Source organism: Schistocerca gregaria, chromosome 7, assembly GCF_023897955.1.
Source record: "Schistocerca gregaria isolate iqSchGreg1 chromosome 7, iqSchGreg1.2, whole genome shotgun sequence".
NCBI classification, from domain to species: domain Eukaryota; kingdom Metazoa; phylum Arthropoda; class Insecta; order Orthoptera; family Acrididae; genus Schistocerca; species Schistocerca gregaria.
The window spans coordinates 499,440,091-499,464,360 of record NC_064926.1 but is presented as its reverse complement, the minus strand read 5'-3'; the positions used below and the strand labels follow the sequence as shown (position 1 = coordinate 499,464,360).

Genomic DNA, 24,270 nt, shown 5'->3' with positions numbered 1-24,270 from the left:
GTTCTGTGATCCTGTGTTGCTAACAAAGTCGTCACGCAGGTTGTTTTGGGGAAGGAGACCAGAGAGTGAGGTCATCGGTCGCATCGGATTATGGAAGGACGGGGAAGGAAGTCGGCCGTGCCCTTTGAAAGGAACCATCCCAACATTTGCCTGGAGCGATTTAGGGAAATCACGTCTTCAGGCAGGTCGGCAACGGATGATCAGACTTCACAAGTTCTTGTAAAAGGATTATAGTACTTCTTCTACTCTGGGACACCCAAAGAATAGGTGATCCGCGTCCTCTTATTCCCTATAATAGCTGGAAGTTCTCTCTACGACGTGAACTGTTGTGCACATAAAGCTTTTTTCTATCTTTATTATTGGTCTTTTGTTTCACGACCACACAGTCAAACATTATTTATAGATATAAACTACTTCCAGATTTGGGCATTATCTATGTACAGCTATGCACACAGACAGATAACAATGTTACTGTTATTATAAAAGAAAAAATTAGAAAATAATTAGAATGATATTATAAATTTTTAGTAAAATTCTGTATATAAAGCTGGCACAAAAGTCGCTAAACACTTTTATGTAGCTTTCAACGATCTGAGCAAGGTACAGGCCTATCAACAAACTGCAGTAAAAGTCACGTCTTACTATAGTCAGACTATCTCCCTTCTTCATTAATCACTGAAGTCTACCTGGAAGGCTACTACACACACGCAAACACAGCTCATTTTTGTTGTACAGATTGTGGAAGGCTGTCAGTTCTACAGTACGATTCCAACAGTTCCATGGTATATAATTTAGCTAGTTATTTCAGCAGGTGTGTGTACTGAAATGTAGAATTTCTGCATTTGTAATTACTCTCTGAACTTATGCGGAAAAATGACTAACATTGTAATCGGTATTAGAATGGACTTACATAAGTTAATTCTAGTTACCGATTCCAATCATTCCACGGTTCGTTACTTAGATTGTTTTGACAAGTGTGTGCACTAAAGTGTTACAGCATTTATACGCTTGGTATTACTCTGTGCACTGCTACGAAAAAGAGAAAAATTTGGAAACTGCACCTACAATATTTGTTACTTATTGGTAATATTTCTGAGAGCAATAAGAAAGCTAGAAATCCTACAAAAACATAGTCCAGCGGTTTACTGCAAAAATGTTGAAAATTATGAACCACCGAATAATTGGAATCGGTAACCAGAAGTGACCTCCTATATAAGTCAATTTTACTTACCGATTCCAACCATTCTGTGGGTCATTAATTAGATAGTTTTTTTAGCAGGCGTGTGCAGTAAAATGTAGGCTAATAGTGTTTTTGAACCTGTAATTGCTCTCTGAAGTACTGCCAAAAAAAAGACTAATGTTGGAATCGTTTAGCAGAATTGACCTATATAGATCGATTCTACTTACAGACTCCAGTTTTTGTTATTTCACCGCAGTAGTTTTAGAGAGCAGTTACAAATTTAGAAATGCTGTTAAGTTTCAGCGCATCAAAATCGTGCAAAAATAATTTGCACACAAATCATGGAACGGTGACTGGAATTTACCTATATAGGTTAATTCTAGTTATCGATTCCAATATTCGTTATTTTTTTGTGGGTTTTCGTTAGCTGTACACTGGCTTTTCTTTTAGAATTTAGTGCGTCGGTTTCTCCACATTTCATACTACTGTTTCGTATTTGTTTTCATTCATTCCAAAAAGTTTCTCTCCGCCCAAAACCCCAACTTTTCTGCGATTGTCCCAATAGTAAAATTAACGCTATCATATAATAGTGAGAGTTCTCCATGCCCTTTGCTGTAATGCAATGTAAAGGTTCTCTGTGCTGTTCTAACCGCATAAATTAAAAGAATAATTCTTATCAGACACGATAATCTTTTAATTCTTTTCGTTAATTATTTTCGTGGTCTTTAATTCGTTTCGATATAATTCATGGCTAAGTAAATAACTGCATGAAATGTGATTCTAATTTTATCGCTGTTATATTCGTTTGTTTACGAGTATGATTGGCTGCTTTCGTAGAATGCCTGTTCGTAGCGTCTTTGCGTTAGGTATGACGTCACTACCCAAAGTCGATGAGTGGAATCGGACACTTGAATTTATCTGTGGATGGCGTCCTCAACGTAACCACTCAACTAAAGAGTTCGTGTTTTTATTTACCAGTGACTTGTTTATTTTTATAAACGTACGCCTATTATTATTATTATTATTATTATTACTACCAGAATCCATTATATAGCACAACTATCGTGTACTGTAATTTTCCAAAATTAGTGCAAATTATGTGCCCGCCACATCACCACGGTACGTACTGCCGTTTCGCAGCGACGCTCTTCCGCTCAACGGAATGGTGATCGCCTGCGAGCCCTCGCTGCCCTTCCAGCAATATCAGAAACATCGTTGACGCTGCCGTCGCTTAGCAACGCTCTGCGCACAGCACAGCATGTATAGATGTGGCGTCTGCTGCGCTCAATCGATGCAAACTGCGTTCGCTGAATACGTCACTGACACTATAATGGCCCTACACGGGGCTCCATAACTGTGCACCTAGTGCCAAAATACACAACTGACCATTAAAATCGCTACACCACGAAGAATACGTGCTACAGACGCGAAATTTAACCGACAGGAAGAAGATGCTGTGATATGCAAATGATTAGCTTTTCACAGCATTCACACAAGTTTGGCGCCGGTGGCGAAACCAACAATGTGCTGACATGAGGAACATTTCCAACCGATTTCTCATACACAAACAGCAGTTGACCGGCTTTGCCTGGTGAAACTTTGTTGTGATGCCTCGTGTAAGGAGGAGAAATGCATACCATCACGTTTCCGACTTTGATAAAGGTCGGATTGTAGCCTATCGCGATTGCGGTTTATCGTATCGCGACATTGCTGCTCGCGTTGGTCGAAATCCAATGACTGTTAGCAGAATATGGAATCTGTTGGTTGAGGAGGGTAATACGGCACGCCGTGCTGGATCCCAACGGCCTCGTATCACTAACAGTCGAGATGACAGGCATCTTACCCGCATGGCTGTAACAAATCGTGCAGCCACGTCTCGATTCCTGAGTCAACAGATGGGGACGTTTGCAAGACAACAACCATCTGCACGAACAGTTCGACGACGTTTGCAGCAGCATGGACTATCAGCTCGGAGACCATGGCTGCGGTTACCCTCGACGCTGCATCACAGACGGGAGCGCCTGCGATGGTGTGCTCGACGACGAACCTGGGTGCACGAATGGCAAAACTTTATTTTTTCGGATGAATCTAGGTTCTGTTTACAGCATCATGAAGGTAGCATCTGTGTTTGGCGACGTCGCGGTGAACGCACATTAGAAGCGTGTATTCGTCATCGCCATACTGGCGTATCACCCGGCGCGTGATGGTATGGGGTGCCATTGGCTACACGTCTCGGTCACCTCTTGTTCCCATTGACGGCACTTTGAATAGTGGACGTTACATTTCAGATGTGTTACGACCCGTGGCTCTACCCTTCATTCGATCCCTGCGAAACCCTACATTTCAGGAGGATAATGGACGAGCAAATCTTACAGGTCCTTACGGGGCTTTCTGGATACAGAAAATGTTCGACTGATGCTCTGGCCAGCACATTCTCCAGATCTCTCACCAATTGGAAACGTCTGGTCAATGGTGGCCGTGCAACTGTCTCACTACTATTGAGGAACTGTGGTATCGTGTTGAAGCTGCATGGGCAGCTGTACCTGTACACGCCATCCAAGCTCTGTTTGACTCAATGCCCAGGCGTATCAAGGCCGTTATTACGGCCAGAGGTGGTTGTATTGGATACTGATATCTCAGGATCTATGCACCTAAACTGCCTGAAAATATAATCACATGTGAGTTGTAGTATAATGTATTTGTCCAATGAATACCCGTTTATCATCAGCGTTTCTTCTTGGTGTAGCAATTTTAATGGCCAGTAGTGTAGATACACACATTCCCTAAGTGTGTAGTCACTTTTGCGCCGTCCGCATATCCACTACAATGTGTACATCCATATCGCCATTTGTCGTGTACAATATTTCGTCACTCCTGCGGGTTATGCCTTTGTGTATTAGTTGTTCGGATGACTCTTCAGAGTGGCTGTGCTTCCAGTTGGCCATTTATTTCAGAGCATAGTTCTCCTCCTGGAAACTGAGTCAGGTGACACGGCGCTCTTGAGTTCCTCGTCAGTTTCAAACCGCGTTGTACCAAAACATTGACCAGCACAGGTAAAAACGGCTCGGCGCAAGGATGGAGCTGTGCGATGTCGAAATGTTTCCACCGGTTAGGCAGAATCTTATCCGTGGTGTGTGGAGGAGGAATGTCCTATACGACGTCTGTTCTGGATGGCGTGTCTCAGTTTGGTGAAAGTTTCGCAGTTGACGATACCTGTAACTGATAACCCACGTTCCATGATATCCACCAAAAGAGCGCCCTTCATCATCCCAGTAAACGGTAGCCATAATTTTTCTGCTCGTGTCTGGAGATTACTCGAATTTTTCGGCTTTGTCGAAGTTACACGGCCGGCAGGAGTGGCCGAGCGGTTCTAGGTCGCAGGTTCGAATCCTGCCTCGGCCATGAATGTGTGTGATGTCCTTAGGTTGGTTAGGTTTAAGTAGTTCTAAGTTCTAGGGGACTGATGACCTCAGAAGTTAAGTCCCATAGTGCTCAGAGCCATTGGAACTGCTTTTATGTTCTTATTCTGGGTCAACGTGCAGTATCCCCGGCTGGTCGCCCGTAACAAGGTGTGAAAACAAACAATCTCCGTCGTGCAACTTCCTGGCAGATTAAAATCGTTTACAAAACCATTTATGTCAGCGCAAATTCCGCTGGAAGTGAAAATACATTCTGAAAACAATCCCCCAGGATGTGTCTAAGCCGCGTCTTCGCAATATCCTCTCTTCCTGGAGTGCTGGACCTGCAAGTTTCGCGGGAGAGCTTCTGCGAAGTTTGGAGGAGAGGAAATGAGGTACTGGCGGCAAAGGTCCGAGGTTCGAAACAGGGTCCGGCGTGCAGTTTTAATGTGCAGGGAAGTTTCACATCAGCGCACAATCCTCCGCAGAGTGAAAATTCATTTCGGAATCTCCATCCTGTCGATAGCAGCCCTTGCACTATCGTCCGCTTAAGTCTTTGCCCTTTGTTTTGGTCATTAGGCATTTTCGGCACGCATCGCGCACACAGTTTGCCATACCTGAATGTTTCCCTGACAATTGCTATGCGTCCAACAGATATGCTTTAGCCATAGCACTAATCATCATTCATCCATCAGGTGGGCGTTTTTTGATGCCCTTGCTGCACAGTTTCATCATTGTGGATGCTGGGTGTGACAGATGAGTTCCCATAGTGTGTCCTTGTACGGCCACTTTTGAAGTTTAGACGCAGTTGTCGAACCTTCCTTATGTCATCACTGTAGGCGAGGAGTTCCCAAACTTTTTCTCTGACTTAACACTTTGACAAAACTGGTACTCTGTAGGAACACATTATTTAATTTTGAAGGTTAAAATCTTTTTTTTTTTTTGAAAAATTAGAAACTTGTTTTATTTAGCGATTACATCAATTTTAAATCATAACACCGAATTCATAACAGAATTATAAAAGTAATTATTATCGTCAAAAATGCCGAAGGAAAACGAGTTATTAAGAGTTTTCCGCGGAGCATTTACTCATTTTCCACGGAACACCAGTGTTCGGCGGAACACAGTTTGCAAAGTATTGCAGCCCTTAAACCTATGTGCAACTTCTGATGAAGTTGAGAATCTCTAGAACCTTCAGTAGCTGAGTGGTCGCCGGCACGGTAGCTCAGCGTGTTCGGTCAGAGGGTTAGCTGCCCTCTGTAATAGAAAAACTGAGTTAATCGATCAACAACGGACTTAAACGGGTGTCTTACGACGTCCGCCCCGAGCAGATGCAACGAACAAAAGCGAACAAAATGAGAAAAAAAGAAAAAGTGGTCAGTGCGACAGAATGTCAATCCTAAGAGCCCGGGTTCGATTGCCGGCTGGGTCGGAGATTTTCTCCGCTCAGGGACTGGGTGTTGTGTTGTCCTAATCATCATCATTTCATCCTCATCGACGCTCAAGTCGCCGAAGTGGCGTCAGATCGAAAGGCTTGCACCAGGCGAACGGTCTCCCCGACGGGAGGCCCTATTCACACGACAAAAAAAAGAAAACCTTTAATATTAGCAGTGCGTATATAGCAACGCGTTGATGCTTCTGATAATGGTGGTGATAGCAGTGATGAGATCACACAGCTGATCTCAAGTCTAATTTTACTGTGTTTCATTTGCACTTTGCTACTGGAATTTAAAATCGGACATGCCGCAACAGGTACCCATCGTGAACGTTGCATTTCTTTCCTCTACTCTGATAGACTAGAGCAGACACGGGTCAGCTTTCTTGACTGGCGGACCTGATTCACGTACTTAAGCTCACGGGCTGCTTCGTCACGTGATGTGACAGCAGCGCTACTAGCGCACAAAGCAGAACTGTGGCGTCCCTGACAACAGTGTTGAGTGGCACCCCTTTTTCGACACGCCACAACAATAATTTAATTTTGACGGCACGTTCACCTTGCACTCACCCTATCTTCAGGTGTTTAAATTTATTTACGCGTCATGAAAACATTCTTTCGATACTTGAAGTTTTCCAATAGCTGTCTTAAAAACTTCCGTTGGAGGTTGTGCAACGCCGTTAATAAAGGAACAATGTTCACGAAAGGTAAATGGATGTAAACGTCTGAAAGTGGGGTCAGGCACCTTCAAATAATATCAAGGAACTGCTTCCAGCTAACCAATAGAAGTCATAAAAATGGATATTATGAAAAGGATAGATTGCCGCTCATTATATAGTGTAGACGTCGAGTCACAGACAGGCAAAATCAAACGACTGGTAAATAAGTAAGCTTTCGGCCAAAAGATGTTCTTCTGAACTACACACACACACACACACACACACACACACACACACACACACACACACACGCGCGCGCGCGACCTTTGGCTGCCGAGACCGGCAGGAAAAGTGGTCATTTGTTTGTGTGAGTGTGAGTTGCGCTTATGTGAATGTGTGTGTACGTTGCCAAGTTCAGAAGAAGATCTTTTGGCCGAAGGCTTACTTATTTATCAGTCTCTTTGTTGTACACTATATGGTCAGCAGCAATCTATCCATCTCATAATACTGTCATCATTCCATCATGGATTTTCCATTGTTTGATACATATGTTCGACATCTCCTCCTAAATCAATGTACCGATTTCAACAAAACTAGGTACACACATCATTTTCAATCTGTGGGGGTAAGAAGCATCCACCCATGAAAGAGGTGGGGTGCGGTGAAAAGTCTGTGCCGACCACGACGCAGGAACCCCCGTGCTTTAGTTATACAGTAGTTTGAGAATGTGAGCACTTAGAAACTTCCAGCACACTTTTCACATAATTTCGAACCTTTATGGAACTTTTTCTCGCTGACTAACCCCACAAAATGACGAAAAGAAAAAACTTTGTCACTTAACGACATTTTCGCTGTTCATGCAGTAAAACTGCCACATGAAGCGTGGCCTTTTAATTTATCACTTTTTTGCTATCAACTCCATTCGCAACAAATTTCGCAGACAGTGTCCACATATGCCGCTGAATACACGAAAAAATGTCATTTTACCACACACAGTTCAGGAGATATAACGTTAAGTACTGAAATATGTGAAATATTGCCACATCACGCATCACCTTTTAATTTATTACTTCTTTGCTACTACTTCCATTAGCAACACATTTCGCAGGTAACATTCACACATGCCGCTAGAAACACATTTCACGAGACATGACGCCATAAACAATGAGACTCATGAGAAATTGCGGCATCGTGCATGACGGTTTAATGTACTTCTTCTTTACTACTAAGTACTCACAACACATTTCGGAGACATTAGGCATACTACTGATGTGCGTGGAAACTTATATCATTGCACAGCACACAGTTGAGAGAATGTCATAAACATTAAGCTGCGTGGAAATGAGAAGCGGGCCGAAATCCGCTAGACAGACAGGTGAAATAGGCGTACAAATACGCGAAAAAATGTTAAATATGTGTGAAATACACTCCTGGAAATTGAAATAAGAACACCGTGAATTCATTGCCCCAGGAAGGGGAAACTTTATTGACACATTCCTGGGGTCAGATACATCACATGATCACACTGGCAGAACCACAGGCACATAGACACAGCCAACAGAGCATGCACAATGTCGGCACTAGTACAGTGTATATCCACCTTTCGCAGCAATGCAGGCTGCTATTCTCCAATGGAGACGATCGTAGAGATGCTGGATGTAGTCCTGTGGAACGGCTTGCCATGCCATTTCCACCTGGCGCCTCAGTTGGACCAGCGTTCGTGCTGGAAGTGCAGACCGCGTGAGACGACGCTTCATCCAGTCCCAAACATGCTCAATGGGGAACAGATCCGGAGATCTTGCTGGCCAGGGTAGTTGACGTACACCTTCTAGAGCACGTTGGGTGGCACGGGATACATGCGGACGTGCATTGTCCTGTTGGAACAGCAAGTTCCCTTGCCGGTCTAGGAATGGTAGAACGATGGGTTCGATGACGGTTTGGATGTGCCGTGCACTATTCAGTGTCCCCTCGACGATCACCAGAGGTGTACGGCCAGTGTAGGAGATCGCTCCCCACACCATGATGCCGGGTGTTGGCCCTGTGTGCCTCGGTCGTATGCAGTCCTGATTGTGGCGCTCACCTGCACGGCGCCAAACACGCATACGACCATCATTGGCACCAAGGCAGAAGCGACTCTCATCGCTGAAGATGACACGTATCCATTCGTCCCTCCATTCACGCCTGTCGCGACACCACTGGAGGCGGGCTGCACGATGTTGGGGCGTGAGCGGAAGACGGCCTAACGGTGTGCGGGACCGTAGCCCAGCTTCATGGAGACGGTTGCGAATGGTCCTCGCCGATACCCCAGGAGCAACAGTGTCCCTAATTTGCTGGGAAGTGGCGGTGCGGTCAACTACGGCACTGCGTAGGATCCTACGGTCTTGGCGTGCATCCGTGCGTCGCTGCGGTCCGGTCCCAGGTCGACGGGCACGTGCACCTTCCGCCGACCACTGGCGACAACATCGATGTACTGTGGAGACCTCACGCCCCACGTGTTGAGCAATTCGGCGGTACGTCCACCCGGCCTCCCGCATGCCCACTATACGCCCTCGCTCAAAGTCCGTCAACTGCACATACGGTTCACGTCCACGCTGTCGCGGCATGCTACCAGTGTTAAAGACTGCGATGGAGCTCCGTATGCCACGGCAAACTGGCTGACACTGACGGCGGCGGTGCACAAATGCTGCGCAGCTAGCGCCATTCGACGGCCAACACCGCGGTTCCTGGTGTGTCCGCTGTGCCGTGCGTGTGATCATTGCTTGTACAGCCCTCTCGCACTGTCCGGAGCAAGTGTGGTGGGTCTGACACACCGGTGTCAATGTGTTCTTTTTTCCATTTCCAGGAGTGTATATTTGACATGTGTGTATGTAAGTAAAGCCACTGGTAGGAAGCTCATACTAAACCCCTGGAACGATTTCAATCAAATCGGGTACATGCATTATTTACAGTATGGAAAGAAATAAAGAAATACTGTAGGGATGAGAACCACACACACACACACACACACACACACACACACACACACACACACACACACACACACACACACACACACACACACACGAGGAAGGACTCGAACCTCCGCCGGGACCAGCTGCACAGTCCATGACTGCAGCGCCTCAGACCGATCGGCTGGAGGAAGAGGAGATAGACAAAGACAGCAGGAAGAAGAGAGAGGCAGAGAGATGGGGGAAGAGGAGATGGACAGAGAGGGAGGAGGAAATTGACAGAGAAAGGGAAGAGCAGGAGATGTGAAGAGAGAGGGGAGAGGAGAAGATTAACACAGAAATGAAAGGGCATGAGATGAGTAGAGAGAGGGTGAGGAAGAGATGGAGAGGGTGAGGAAGAGATGGAGAGGGTGAGGAAGAGATGGAGAGGGTGAGGAAGAGATGGAGAGGGTGAGGAAGAGATGGAGAGGGTGAGGAAGAGATGGAGAGGGTGAGGAAGAGATGGAGAGGGTGAGGAAGAGATGGAGAGGGTGAGGAAGAGATGGAGAGGGTGAGGAAGAGATGGAGAGGGTGAGGAAGAGATGGAGAGGGTGAGGAAGAGATGGAGAGGGAGAGGGTGAGGAAGAGACGGACAAGGGGGCAAGGAGGGGAGTGATAGGAAAAGGGGGAGGAGGGGACGAACTGGAGGTAGGGGTTGGGGTGGAGGAGGTGAAGATGGATAGGTAAAGGGAGGAGTGGAGCTGATTGACAGATACAGAAGGGATGGATAGAGATAGGAGGTGGATGAAGAGAGAGGGACGGGTAGAGAGGGGGGGTGAGGAGGAGGAGCAGCATGTGGATGGTGAGAGAGGGGAGGAGAAGATGGTCAGAGAGAGAGAGAGAGAGAGAGAGAGAGAGAGAGAGAGAGAGAGAGAGAGAGAGAGAGAGAGGGGGGGGGGGAGGTAGACAGAGAGAACGGGAAAGATGAGGTGCACAGCTAGAGAAGGGAGCAGGAGGAGATGGACTGATAGAAGACTGGAACAAGTATGAGTAAATATCTCGGCAATGCCTGGTTTGTTAGTTTGTTACAAATTACCTTCAGTTTCAATGACTGTTTTGTTCTACTATGTCAACCCTGGACGAGAATTATTTAATAATGTTAATACCAGAAAGAATGAAAAAATACGGCAGTGAGATATGCAGCTCTAGTCCACGAGCAATTATGAGTAACTCTGTGATTTTTGGCCACAGGCAAGTCATTCGAGTGTTTGAAATGTAGTGTGTTAATATCCGCAAACATTATTAGCAAGCATTTTTTTAGTTATTGGTCCAAAATACTTTCTACGGCTAGCTGCGGAAATATCTGAACATGCGTCCCGGCCGGTGTACAGTGCGAGCGCCTCGCTCATCCCCTCCACCATGAATTTCATTAGAGGCCGGATTGAACGCAATCTTTGGCCGGATCCGGGCGGGGTGCCGCCGGTCTCCTAACAGTGGTGTGGAGATTTTCGCTTCATGACGAGCGCAATTTTAGAAGAGACGCACTAGGGATAATGTTACAAGAGGCAGAATAGTCGCCGGTCTCACGCACCTTATCTGCAGCCACTCCACAGCGCAGTATCTCTCCGAATCGTTTCAGTTAAATATCAATTGATTACGCGTCTGCCGCTTTGATACACTTGAGACATGGAAGGCCACACGGAGGGGGCGTAGTGTTACATCTCGCCATGCCAACTCCTTCCGCCATCAAATGACACCTAGTGAAGGCGATGCCATACCATGTGGAGTTTCGAAGCATCGGATTCGATCCTATTTAAAGGCGTGACTCGAGCAGTCACTGTGGATATGGATTAATCGAATTCAATCATGCGGATGTACGTGAACAGAAAGCTAGTACAGTACCACAATCAGAACAATTCGAGGAGCCCAGATTAGATTCCATAATTGAGATACATCGTGTAGATTTGCAAGGTAACAGAAAACGATTAAGCACTGAGATCGGTAGGAACGAATGTCGAATAGCAAGATGTAGTATGAGATTTTCAATCTGCAGCGGAGTGTGCGCTAATATGAACCTTCCTGGCAGATTGTGTGCCGGACCGAGACTCGAACTCGGGACCTTTGTCTTTAGCGGGCAAGTGCTCTACCAACTGAGCTACCCAAGCACGACTCACGCCCCGTCCTTACAGCCCTACTTCTACCACTACCTCGTCTCCTACCTTACAAACTTTACAGAAGTTTTCCTGTGAACCTTGCACAACTAGCACTCCTGAAACAAAGGCTGTGGCTAAGCCATGTCTCCCCAATATCCTTTAGTTTGGAAGGTAGGAGACGAGATAGTGGTAGAAGTGGGGCTATGAGGACAGGGCGTGAGTCATGCTTTGGTAGCTCAGATGGTAGAGCACTTGTCCGCGAAAGGCAAAGGTCCCGAGTTCGAGTCTCGGTCCGGCACACAGTTTTAATCTGCCAGGAAGTTTCAGCAGGAAGTAGTGTTTAGTGTCAAGCTCAGAGGTTACTGAGCGACAGAATAGAAGTTATAAAACTGCTGTAAATGAAGCCTCTATAACGTCGAGTAGAGTGAGAGAAACTTTAGCAACTAAGAGCAACAGTGGAGCGCGAATTACCTGACCTGTGGGCTCCAGCGTCTGGCCGTGATGCGCTGACGGCGGCTGGAAGTCGTCAACAGGGGTCTGTGATGCACTCGGACGCTACTTGTTTGCTGGTCCAGGACGTCAACAAAAGTAGGGCTGAGTGAACCTGCTAGGTCCTATTTAAAATCTTGGTCCCAGAAAGAAATCGGAAGACTGTAAGGGTAGGCAGTATTTTCCATTGCAACCCAAAATCGCCATTCCTACAAAAAGCTATGTGCCTTACAACAGACTTCCGAGTGAACTCTACTGATCCGTCTCGTTGCCGTTTCTTGGCTGGTCCTAACCTCCAGCTTCCTCCCAGGAATGTATCCCTACGCTTTGGCGTTCTTCTTCAAACTAATGAGCTTCTCTAATAGTGACCACCAAAAACTATAGATTCAAGGGCTTTGCCTAAAAATGGCCCGAAATTACTCCTGTACATAGGGGAATAATGTTAAGTACTGTTTGTTTTGCGGACTCACAAAAAATTGGCGTAGGGTATATACACACTTTCATTTATACCTTGTATTGTATTGTATGTTAACCAGGGACCTAGAAACGACGCCCCTCACCGAACCCATGGTTATTGTGCAGTTCGGCCCCCGGTGAGCCCCCCCCCCCCTCCCCCCAGGGAACGACTCTCACCAGACCAGTGTAACCCATATGTTTGCGTGGTAGAGTAATGGTGGTGTACGCGTACGTGGAGAACTTGTTTGCGCAGCAATCGCCGACATAGTGTAACTGAGGCGGAATAAGGGGAACCAGCTCGCATTAGCCGAGGCAGATGGAAAACCACCTAAAAACCATCCACAGACTGGCCGGTTCACCGTACCTCGACACAAATCCGCCGGGCTGATTCGTGCCGGGGACCAGGCGCTCCTTCCCGCCCGGAAAGCCGTGCGTTAGAACACACGGCCAACGGGGCGGGCTATTTATACCTGAATTTTCGAATGAAATGAATGTAGTACCATAAGGGGTAATGATTGCTGCATCTGTAATATTCAATAAGTATCACGTGTCTCCTGGATCTTGCCAAATGGTGAGCACCTCAGGGAGGTCAGATTTCGTTAGCTGGTTACGGGTTTGGCGAATCTGAGGTGCCTAAGCTAGGGGCTCGAGAGCTGTGGGCAGGCTTCAGCGGCCGTGGCTGCGTTTCACAGGGGATGGGGATCTCGGCTAAAGCATCCAGGTCGCGAGACTGATACAAACGTGTATTAAAAATAACGGAGTGCATGGCTGTTGAGGCTAAAACGGCGTTATTGGGGCACGGCTGGTCTCATGTCGCTGGTCGCCCGAAGCCTCGCCCACACTGCCGGTGCTCGCTGGTCGGGTGCGTGTTACACTGCTCGCCAGGACCCTTCACCAAACAGCTGTTCACATCGCTGGTTGACAGGCATACCTGCAGTGCGTGAAGCAAGACGCGTGTTCTATGCATTATCTGATGACAGTAATAGTGGTACATTCACCCAGAAATGGCCGTAGTGGCCGAGAGATTCTAGGCGCTACAGTCTGGAACCGCGCGACCGCTACCGTCGCAGGTTCGAATCCTGCCTTGGGCATGGATGTCTGTGATGTCCTTAGGTTAGTTAGGTTTAAGAAGTTTTAAGTTCTAGGGGACTGATGACCTGAGAAGTTAAGTCCCATAGTGCTCAGAGCCATTTCACCCAGAAACGAGGTTATTGACAACGAGAAAGATGAGCAGAAAAGAGCGGTTATTGCAAAAGAGAAAAAAGGGGGTGGTATGGATGCACGCTTTCAATGTAGACATCCACACTGTAGATAGTTTTATCAGTTTAACAACTGATCAAAAATTACCTAGAGTACTTTCTCAGGTAGTTACTAACGTCTCAACAAATTTTCCACTGTATTTTATAAATTAATGAACCAGAAAAGTTAAAGATATGATGATTCGATCCAAAATTATTAAAGTAATTTCTGTAGAAGAGTGATTCGGTGGCCTACTCACTTTTACGTAATATTTCGTAATTTTTTTTTCCCACGTGTTTCATATATAACATATACCACACGTCGATTTTCGTGCTAATATTGCAACGCAAATAAGATATGAAACAGAACAACAAAATTCCAAAAATTCGTACACCTAATATTATCCATGATGAAACGGTTACGATGATTTAGACCGAAGGTCCGAGACAGCTTCTGGCCCGAAATGAGGGTGATAAGTGCCTTTTTAAAATCGTCACTTGTAGTCGTCACCACAGTCCTCCGTGCTTATGGTCGTTACATTCATAGGATACTGGAAAATTACGGTCAGTCTACAAAATGTCCGTGCGACCCTGCCTAGAATATTGTTCTGTTCTGTTAGATTCACACCAAATAAGACTATCAGCAGACTTTGAAAGTATGTAACGGGGGACAGCATCAATGGTCCCATGTTTGCTTGATCCATTTGAGAAAGTCAAGTATATGCGCAAAAGCCATGTATGTATGTTAACCGGGGACCCAGAAACGACGGAGAGGCTCCGTCCGCGCCGCAGCCGCAGCGGTCCACAACCCCACGACGACTACCGCAGTCCACTTCACCCCTCCGCCGCCCCATACCGAGCCCAGGGTTATTGTGCCGTTCGGCCCCCGGTGGGCCCCCCCTCCCCCCAGGGAACGTCTCACACCAGGCGAGTGTAACCCCTATGTTTTCGTGGGAGAGTAATGGTGGTGTACGCGTACGTGGAGAACTTGTTTGCGCAGCAATCGCCGACATAGTGTAACTGAGGCGGAATAAGGGGAACCACCCCGCATTCGCCGAGGCAGATGGAAAACCGCTTAAAAACCATCCGCAGCCGGGCGGATTCGTGCCGGGGACCAGGCGCTCCTTCCCGTCCGGAAAGCCGTGCGTTAGACCGCACGGCCAACCGGGCGGGCTTTGGCAAACCATAGTTGTGGAGAACTTGCCGAATGCAATTTCCGCACTTTCACAGTAGATTTATATTCATTTATTTCACACAATCATGAGTTCGGCTTTATAGCCATTCTGAAGTAAGTTTGTAACATCAATAACTGACCGATGACATGTCATCGTTCAATTAGTATTTATCGAGGCTTATCTGTGATTTAGTTTTGACAAATTCTAACATTACGGTAGTCGATTTAAGAGCATGATGAATGCAAGTAGCAATAATGTGTTGGCTGTCAAATACATATTACAGCTTGTTAATGTTTATTTGCTACACACAGTTTATCACTTTACGATACCTGTTCATATCCTTTAATATATATAATATGATGACTGGTTTATAAGACCAGATGAATATTATTTTGACAACGATATGTCATTTAGACATGACAGATGTTTGCTGAAATGTCAAAATGCACTTTTCAATGACTGCACAGCCGAGACCATGGTGTGAGAAATAAATGAATACAAATGTACCGTCAAGTGGCGGAAATTTCTTAAAAAACATAAATCTACTTACGGAGTATTAAGTGAGGAATCTATGAATATAGTACAGCTCAGTACTTATGTTCGTGCAGCGATCTTGAAGATAAGATTAACCTAATTAGTATTTGATGAAAGCCACCGGCCACCTGAAGTGCAAAGAGTTGGGTGAGTATCCCTTTGGAGTTGAATTGCGCCCCGCCCTTAACTATTGCAGTTATATGCAGTGACAGAAGGCACATAGGCACTACAGAGCTCAAGGCATAGTGAGCTTACGGAAGGCTGAGTGTGAAAGTAGTATCGAGTAAATGGAGGATGAGAGAAAAGAAACAATATTTACATTGACATACGATTCTCCAGTTTTGTCAGTTATACTAAAGCTGAGCGTGTAAGACTGAAAGTAAGACCAAACATCACCAAGTCCATGAAGTTGCCACAAAATTAAGTATAACACTATTGGATATAAAGGTGAGAGTGCAGGCGGAAATTGTATCATGGTTGCCTGCATGCACATCCTATGAATTCTGTGTGAAACGCCCAGGTGAACATCCAGCCCGCAGCAGCAGCGCGTGCGGTGTTCAGAGAAGGAAACGAGACTCAGAAACTGAAGGTAACTGAGCGCATACCATATGCTCATACGAAGGTGATACTCAAATCTGTTCAACCGCTAATCTCTGCTGCGTCACTTGTTGCAGGACTCGTGTACAAAAAATTAGATAATGCTTCCACATACAAGTCATCAAATGGTTCTAACACAAAACAATTCTCTTACAAGTACACCGCGGAAGCAAAGTTTTGGAAGGAATTGCTTAGCCGCCACACCAACTCTAATGATAACCAGAGCTTCATTACCAGAAGTACATGCAACATTCAAAGGGAAATTACTGAAAAACAGTTGACCTCAGCCTTAAAAGGTATCTTCAGATCAGAAAACGCCGATGGTGACGACCCGACAGTGTACATTGAGGTCTTCTTGAGCAGTTCTAAAGTCCTCTCAATTCTCTGCCTTCTGAAGTGTGTCGTTCTACAAGTATCAGAGAGATGGGGGGACGAAACCTTATCGATAAATCGTTCCTGTATTACAGTGCAACATTATGATGATTTAAATTCAACTCAGTTTGGATTCCGCAGAAATGTTGGAACACGTGAGGCAATACTGACCCTACGACTTATCTTAGAAAATAGATTAAGGAAAGGTAAACCTACGTTTCTAGCATTTGTAGACTTAGAAAAAGCTTTTGACAATGTTGCCTGGAATACTCTCTTTCAAATTCTGAAGGTGGCAGGGGTAAAATACAGGGAGCGAAAGGCTATTTACAATTTGTACAGAAACCAGATGGCAGTTATAAGAGTCGAGGGACATGAAAGGGAACCAGTGGTCGGGAAGGGAGTGAGACAGGGCTGTAGCCTCTCCCCGATGTTATTCAATCTGTATATTGAGCAAGCAGTAAAGGAAACAAAAGATAAATTCGGAGTAGGTATTAAAATCCATGGAGAAGAAATAAAAACTTTGAGGTTCGCCGATGACACTATATTCTGTCAGAGACAGAAAAGGACTTGGACGAGCAGTTGAACGGAATGGACAGTGTCTTGAAAGGAGGATATAAGATGAACATCAACAAAAGCAAAACGACGATAATGGACTGTAGTCGAATTAAGTCGGCTGTAAATGGTTCAAATGGGTCTGAGCACTATGCGACTTAACGTCTGAGGTCATCAGCCGCTTAGAACTTAGAACTAATTAAACCTAACTATCCTAAGGACATCACACAGATCCATGCCCGAGGCAGGATTCGAACCTGCGACCGTAGCGGTCACGCGGTGCCAGACTGAAGCGCCTAGAACCGCAAGGCCACACCGGCCGGCTAAGTCGGCTGCAGTAAGTAGTAAAGGAGTTTTGCTATTTGGGGAGCAAAATAACTGATGATGGTCGAAGTAGAGAGAATACAAAATGTAAAGTGTTTCTGAAGAAGAGAAATTTTTTAACATCGAGTATCGATTTAAGTGTCAGGAAGTCGTTTCTGAAAGTATTTGTATGGAGTGTAGCCATGTATGGAAGTGAAACATGGACGATAAATAGTTTGGACAAGGATAGATTAGAAGCTTTTGAAATGTGGTGCTACAGAAGAATGCTGAAGATTAGATGGTTAGATCACATAACTGAGGTATTGAATAGGATTGGGGAGAAGAGAAGTTTGTGGCACAACTTGACCAGAAGAAGGGATCGGTTGGTAGGACAAGTTCTGAGGCATCAAGGGATCACCAATTTAGTATTGGAGGGCAGCGTAGAGGGTAAAAATCGTAGAGGAAGACCAAGAGATGACTACACTAAGCAGATTCAGAAGGTTGCAGTAAGTACTGGGAGATGAAGCAGCTTGCACAGGACAGAGTAGCATGGAGAGCTCCGTCAAACCAGTCTCACGACTGAAGACAACAACAACAAATTCAACACACGGTCCAGTCACTGCGACCACCGCCTATATTCGACGTCAACGTGCAGTAGCCACTCACAGACTGCAGGTGGGAGCATAGCAGTGGAGGGTGTATAAAGGATGTCGAAGGGGGGGTGGGGGGTGTTGGAGGCGGCGGAAAAATGCAGACGTCATAACGCGAAAACGGAGCGACTTACCTGATGACCAGAAGGTTATGAAGATTGGCTTTCTGGTCAAGGGTGGAAGAATTTCCGAAACGGCTGGCTGTAAACTGTCCGCCTGCTGCCGTGGTTAAAGCATACCGCGTATGGCAAAATGGCGGCGACTGTGGTTCACCACGCACCCTACATGCCAGGACGACAGGGGTGAAGGGCGGTTGCGAAGATGTGTAGACGTGCTCTGTTGGGCAACTGACCCACTTAGATGAACGAAGGGTCTGCCAACAGTGTCTTGCCCCCTCATTGACCGTTCAGCGGATGTTGCTGCACGTGGGCTTCCGCAGCCGGCGTGTACTTCACGCATCCACGCTGACTGCTGGTCAGCGGCGGCCCAGGCTGAATTTGCGCTCCTGTGCTGCAATTAGACAACCGCTGAGTGGCGGCAGGTGGCCTCTTCAGGTGTGTCACGTTTGATGCTCCATCGGACATATGATCGTTGGCGTGTTCGGCGTGAAACGTCTGTAAGCGAAAGCAGCTTTCAACAATCGTCGGAAGGATGCAGGCTCGAGGAAGGAGCATTATGGTGTGGGGAGTGTTTCTGTGGCATTCCCTGAGTCATCACGTCGTTCTGAAAGGCACAGTGCAGCAACGCAGGTATTCTTCTATCCCTGGGGATTTAGTGCCCGCCTGCATACAGTTTGTTTTTCCTCGGCACTGTGGCATCTACCAGCAGGACAACGCAACGTGCCACGCAGCTCGCAGTGTACGTGTGTGGTTCAAACAGCACCAGGATGAGTCTACATCTACATGATTACTCTGCAATTCACATTTAAGTGCTTGGCAGAGGGTTAATCGAACCACAATCATACTATCTCTCTACCATTCCACTCCCGAACAGCGCGCGGGACAAACGAACACCTAAACCTTTCTGTTCGAGCTCTGATTTCTCTTATTTTATTTTGATGATCATTCCTACCTATGTAGATTGGGCTCAACAAAATATTTTCGCATTCTGAACAGAAAGTTGGTGAGAGAAATTTCGTAAATAGATCTCGCCGCGACGAAAAAAGTCCTTGCTTTAATGACTTCCATCCCAACTCGCGTATCATATCTGCCACACTCTCTCCCCTATTACGTGATAATACAAAACGAGCTAACCTTTTTTGCACCCTTTCGATGTCGTCCGTCCATCCCACCTGGTAAGGATCCCACACCGCGCAACAATATTCTAACAGAGGACGAACGAGTGTAGTGTAAGCTGTCTCTTTAGTGGACTTGTTGCATCTTCTAAGTGTCCTGCCAATGAAACGCAACCTTTGGCTCGCCTTCCCCACAATATTATCTATGTGGTCTTTCCAACTGAAGTTGTACACCCATGTACCTAGTTGAATCGACTGCCTTGAGAATTGTACTATTTATCGAGTAAACGAATTCCAACGGATTGCTTTTGGAACTCATGTGGATCACCTCAGACTTTTCGTTATTTAGCGTCAACTGCCACCTGCCACACCATACAGCAATCTTTTCAAAATCGCTTTGCAACTAATACTGGTCTTCGGATGACCTTACCAGACGGTAAATTTCAGCATCGTCAGCGAACAACCTAAGAGAACTGCTCAGATTGTCACCCAGGTCATTTATATAGATCAGGAACAGCAGAGGTCCCAGGACGCTACCCTGGGGAACACCTGATATCACTTCAGTTTACTCGATGATTTGCCGTCTATTACTACGTACTGCGACCTTCCTGTCAGGAAATCACGAATCCAGTCGCACAACTGAGACGATTCCCCGTAGGCCCGCAGCTTGATTAGAAGTCGCTTGTGAGGAATGGTGTCAAAAGCTTTCCGGAAATCTAGAAATACGGAATCAACTTGAGATCCCCTGTCGATGGCGGCCGCACAAGAACGATGTTTTGTGAAACCATGCTGATTACGTATCAATAGATCTTTCCCTTCGAGGTGCTCCTCTGGCCACCACACTCCTCGTATTTGAACCGAATGGAGAATCTATGGGACCACCTAGATAGGACTGTCCCGCCATGGATCCTCAACCGAGAAACCCGGCGTAGCTGACTACGGCGCTGGAGCCGGAATGACTCCAGTTACCTTCCAGAACGTCAACGACTATCTTCATCCACGATCCGCGCTGCCAAAGGTGGCTGCTCAGGCTTTTGACTGCTGGTCACATTAATGTAGCTGGACAGTATACTCTGAGATGACGTAAGTAGTGGGAGACCTTTTAATATGGTGGCGGACCACCTTTTTTCGAGGCGTACTGCAGGAACTCGAAATGGCAAAGGGCACAGGAAGTCGTTGAAAGTCCGCTGCAGAAATACTGAGCCATGCTGCCTCTATGGCCGTCCATAATTGGGGCAGTGCTGCCGGTGCAGGATTCTGTGCACGAACTGAACTCTCAACTATATTCCACAAATGTTCAATGGGATTGATGTAAGGCGACCTGTTCGTTTGAATTGTCCAGAGTATTGTTCGAACCAATCGCGAATAATTGTGGCCCAGCGGAACAGCACAATGGCATCCGTAAAATTCCATCGTCGGTTGGCGACATGATGTTCGTCTCCAAGCAGACGAACATAACCATTTCCGGGCAATGATCGGTTCAGTTGAACCAGAGGACCGTTCCATGTAAAGCTAGTCCGCACTATTGTGGAGCCACCACCAGCTTGCACAGTGCATTGTTGGCAACTTGCGTCCATGGTTTGTTAGTTCTGCGCCACACCCCAAACCTACAATCACCTCTTAACAACTAAAATCGGGACTCGTGTGACCAGGCCACCATTTTGCAGCCGTCTAGGGTCCAACCGACACGGCCACGAGTCCGGGAGAGGCGCTGCAGGCGACGTGTTAGCAAAAGCACTCGCGTCTGTTGTCTCCTGCATTAGTCCATTAACGCCAAATTTCGATGCACTGCCATATTTCATATTTCCGTCGTACGTTCCCCATCCATTTTTGCGATTATTTCACGCAGTGTTGCTTGTCTCTGTCAGTACTGACAACACTACGCAAACGCCACTTGCCTTGTCCGTTAAGTGAAGACCGTTGGCCACTGCGTTGTCCGTGCTGAGAGGTAATGCCCGATATTTTGTATTCTCGGCACACTGGTGGGTCTCGGAATATTGAATTCCCTAACGATTTATGAACCGGAATGTCCCATGCATGTGTTCATAGCACGTTAATTCCCGTCATGCGGCCACAATCACGCCGGGACCCTTTCCACATGAATCACCTGAGTACAAATGACATCCCTGCAAGCGGACTGCCCTTTTATACCTTATGTACGCGATACTACCGCCATCTGTATATGTGCATATCGCAATCGCACGTCTCTTGTCACCTCATTGTATATCATGTGGTATTCATGGATTTCCGTTGCGCCTCGTTTGTTTGTCTACCTTTTCGTGTTGTAGGTTTAATTGATGAATCAGTGAAAGCATATTTTACCCGCGCTTATATATCTTCCCCTTTTCCAATTAATCTTTCCCTAATGCTCCCAATGAAGTGACGTAAAACCTGTTTTTCCCCCTACTTGTCCAGGCTACACGACCTGAATTCCCTTCTTGCGAATTCTTCATTTTTTGTTCTGCGTTTATTAAAATTTCAGAAGGCTTGGAAGCGAGCTGCAGGCTGGTAGCAATGAACATTATGTTTCAGATACACGTGAAAGCTCTTCCCGTCGAAAATTCCCTTGTGTATAGAAATATTTTAGGCCCATTTCATTATGTTAGTGTATTATTAAGTCACAAAAATTCATTGGAAAAAATAAAATGGCTCTGAGCACTATGGGACTTAACATCTGAGGTCATCAGCCCCCTAGAATTAAGAACTGCTTAAACCTAACTAACCTAAGGACACCACACACACCATGCCCGAGGCAGGATTCGAACATGCGACCGTAGCAGCAGCGCGGTTCCGGACTGAAACGCCTAGAACCGCTCGGCCACAGCGGCCGGCGAAAAAAGAAAAACTGTTGATGTAAGGAGCCCTCACAATTTTTTCCAGGTTTAGGAATTCAGATTTTCGTTCCCCCGTTTTCGTAATAACAGGCTGTGGCAGGGATCGTTCATGTTACTAAATCCTGTAAAATGAAGTAGTCTCTGTCTTATCATCGGTATGTTCATTGTGTAATTTCATTATTCAGCTTTTGTAATTCCGCCCGCATCTCGTGGTCGTGCGGTACCATCCTCGCTTCCCACGCCCGGGTTCCCGGGTTCGATTCCCGGCGGGGTCAGGGATTTGCTCTGCCTCGTGATGGCTGGGTGTTGTGAGATATCCTTAGGTTAGTTAGGTTTAAGTAGTTCTAAGTTATAGGGGACTGATGAGCTCAGAAGTTAAGTCAGATAGTGCTCAGAGCCATTTGAATTTTTTTTTTTTTTTTTTTTTTAATTCCATACACCTTCAGGATCTGTTACAAAGTGGTTAGACATCATCTATCTGTGAGACAGCTGTGCACTTACGTGAAAACAGTATAAAGGAAAATGAAAAATTAAGGATTGTTATTCAGACCAGTCACATTAACAGATTTTTCTGCAGTTCAGTCAACGCCCTTATGCAAGGCGCGTTTTTTTGAGTAATAAATGTTGCACACACGAGCGCAAGTACACGCACACGTTCAGATATATATATATATCTGCATTTTTAAAACATTTGTAGTACTGCACCAGTAGCTATATCTTCGCCTGATTTTCAACGCAATTCCGTCCAGTATTAAGGCATTTAACACAGTTAACAACCAGCTCCTGAATTATGCCATTAAAACGCCGTCGCCGTTGCAGTGGAGCTGAAACTTAAGGAAACTTATTATGCACTACTGGCCATTAAAATTGCTACACCAAGAAGAAATGCAGATGATGAACGGGTATTCATTGGGCAAATATATTATACTAGATCTGACATGTGATTACATTTTCGCGCAATTTGGGTGCATAGATCCTCACAAACCAGTTCCCAGAACAACCATCTCACGCCGTAATAACGGCCTTGATACGCCTGGGCACTGAGTCAAACAGAGCTTGGATGGCGTGCACAGGTACAGGTGCCCATGCAGCTTCAACACGATACCACAGTTCATTAAGAGTAGTGACTAGCGTATTGTGACGAGCCAGTTGTTCGGCCACCATCGACCAGACGTTTTCAATTGCTGAGAGATTTGAAGAATGTGTTGTCTAGTGCATCAATCGAACATTTTCTGCATCCACAAGGGCCCATACAGGACCTGCAACATGTGGTCGTGCAATATCCTGCTGAAATGTAGGCTTTCGCAGGGATCAAATGAAGGGTAGAGCCACGTGTCGTAACACATCTGAAATGTAACGTCCACTGTTCAAAGTGCCGTCAATGCGAACAAGAGGTGTTCGCGACGTGTAACCAATGGCACCCTATACCATCACGCCGGGCGATACGCCAGTAGGGCGATGACGAATATAAGCTTCCAATGAGAATTCACCGCGATGTCGCCAAACACGGATGCGACCATCATGATGCTGTAAACAGAACCTGGATTCATCCGTAAAAATGACGTTTTGCCATTCGTGCACCCAGGTTCGACGTCGAGTAAACCATCGCAAGCGCTCCTGTCTGTGATGCAGCGTCAAGGGTAACCGCAACCGTGGTCACCGATCTGATAGTCCATGCTGCTGCAAACGTCGTCGAACTGTTCGTGCACATGGTTGTCGTCTTTCAAACGTCCCCATCTGTTGACTTAGGGATCGAGACGAGGCTGCAGGATCCGTTACTGCTATGCGGATAAGATGCCTGTCATCTCGACTGCTAGTGATACGAGGTCATTGGGATCCAGCACGGCGTTCCATATTACCCTCCTGAACCCACCGATTCCATATTCTTCTAACAGTCATTGGATCTTGACCAACGCGAGCAGCAATGTCGCTATACGATAAACGCAATCGCGATAGGCTGCAATCCGACCTGTATCAAAGTCAGAACTGTGATGGTATGCATTTCTCCTCCTTACACGACGCATCACAACAACGTTTCACCAGGCAACGCCGGTCAACTGCTGTTTGTGTATGAGAAATCGGTT

General features: G+C 46.2%; 2 protein-coding genes across 3 annotated transcripts in view; one reads left to right on the top strand and one right to left on the bottom strand.

Annotated features, from left to right (window-relative positions):
• Positions 1 to 24,270, top strand: part of LOC126281658 (zinc transporter 1) — a 556,713-nt gene that overhangs the window by 137,682 nt on the left and 394,761 nt on the right. The gene's annotated exons all lie outside the window — the stretch shown is intronic.
• The window catches only part of LOC126281656 (protein SPT2 homolog), a 518,200-nt gene that overhangs the window by 280,909 nt on the left and 213,021 nt on the right, over positions 1 to 24,270 (bottom strand). The window lies entirely within an intron of this gene.